Raw genomic sequence first — 2,500 nt, 5'->3', positions numbered from 1 at the left:
AAGGGGAATTTTTAAGGTAATAATAATCTCCTGGGTTCGAACCAGCTCCCAGTGGAGTGAGGAGAAACCAGGACTCCAATGCCATTATCGACTCGGCAACGTGACCTCTTTGTGATTATTGGGCCTAGGTTTTTTTCCCAGTACAGGACATCACAATTTCTCCAAAAAAGTTATTTTGAAGTTGGATTATCAGGTTTTATAGTATCAAGCGTATCCAAAAAAGAGCAAAGAATTCAAGAAGTTAAAAGGGCATTGTGGCTATTACAGTTGCATATGTATCTGGTAATGGAGTGACCAGCAGATTCTACATATATATATATATATATATATATATATATATATATATATATATATATATATATATATATATATAATATATATATATATATATATCGAACTACATATGTCCTTTAATATCTAATTTGCTCTACCTCGGAATTAATATATTTTCATATATGCTTAACCGAGGGGGATTTATTAAGCGATAATAGAATTGGCCATCGACAGGCGCGAACCAGCGACTTCCCAATCCCAGGACTGGCAGTGAACCCTTAAACCACCCCAACACGGTGCGGAGTGGTTTAAGGCTTCACTGCCAGTCCTGGGATTGGGAAGTCGCTGGTTAGCGCCTGTCGATGGCCAATTCTATTATCGCTTAATAAATTCCCCTCGGTTAAGCATATATGAAAATATATTAATTCCGAGGTAGAGCGAATTAGATATTAAAGGACATATGTAGTTCGATATATGTATATGAGTCACTGTAATGTGATAGACTTATATATATATATATATATATATATATATATATATATATATATATATATATATATATATATATATATATATATATATATATATATATATATATATATATATATATATATATATACTATTATATATATATATATATATATATATATATATATATATATATATATATATATATATATTATATATATATATATATACTTTTAGGGCATAGTTTTTCTCTAATACAATTTTCGTTAAAAGCAATTGCTTTAGTGGCATCAATAAGTTTCTTGCAGGTATCTTCATACCGACGAAGTTTTTTCCGATTCTCGTTAGTCAATTTCTGGTGAAATATACGCAGACTTCCTTCTTCCATTTATTGAATTTTGTCACGACAGCTGTTTCGCCTTATGGCATTATCAAGCGACTACTGACTTACAATCTGACCTTTCGGCCTATTTATCTCATCGTGTGGGAGGTATGACCTCGAGGTATGGGTACTGGTTAGTCTAGGGATTAACAGCTTAAGGGCGTTGTTTTAGTTACAAAGAATATAAGGACATATGTACTGCGACAATAAGAGTGAAAGTTTAAACAGTGGTTAAATAAATATTCAAAATACAATGCCATGTGCTAGAGTTTCCTTAAATGTATGTTTAAAATTTAATATGTTACATGTTGGTTTTTAGATAAAAATTAACAAAATTACATACAGGAATGAAAATGAATATAGAAATCTAAATACGGGAGTACAAATATATGTATATATTTTATAGCATGCATAAAGGTACATGCTATAAAATATATACATATATTTGTACTCCCGTATTTAGATTTCTATATTCATTTTCATTCCTGTATGTAATTTTGTAATTTTTATCTAAAACCAACATGTAACATATTAAATTTTAAACATACATTTAAGGAAACTCTAGCACATGGCATTGTATTTTGAATATTTATTTAACCACTGTTTAAACTTTCACTCTTATTGTCGCAGTACATATGTCCTTATATTCTTTGTAACTAAAACAACGCCCTTAAGCTGTTAATCCCTAGACTAACCAGTACCCATACCTCGAGGTCATACCTCCCACACGATGAGATAAATAGGCCGAAAGGTCAGATTGTAAGTCAGTAGTCGCTTGATAATGCCATAAGGCGAAACAGCTGTCGTGACAAAATTCAATAAATGGAAGAAGGAAGTCTGCGTATATTTCACCAGAAATTGACGAACGAGAATCGGAAAAAACTTCGTCGGTATGAAGATACCTGCAAGAAACTTATTGATGCCACTAAAGCAATTGCTTTAACGAAAAATATATATATATATATATATATATATATATATATATATATATAATATATATATATATTATATATGTATGTATTATGTATATATATATATATATATATATATATATATATATATATATATATATATATATATATATATATATATAATAATATATATGTATATATATATGTATATATATATATATATATATATATATATATATATATATATATATATATATATATATATATATATATATATATGTATGTATGTATGTATATATATATATATATATATATATATATATATATATATATATATATATATATATATATATATATATGTGTGTGTGTGTGTGTGTGTGTATGTGTGTGTGGGGTGGGAGGGTATAATGTTTCCACAATGGTATATAATCCTTATGTCGTTATATAAAATATATTTAATGTACAA

Source organism: Macrobrachium nipponense, chromosome 36 (genome assembly GCF_015104395.2).
Source record: "Macrobrachium nipponense isolate FS-2020 chromosome 36, ASM1510439v2, whole genome shotgun sequence".
Classification (NCBI taxonomy): Eukaryota; Metazoa; Arthropoda; class Malacostraca; order Decapoda; family Palaemonidae; genus Macrobrachium; species Macrobrachium nipponense.
Note: the sequence above shows the minus strand (reverse complement) of the source record.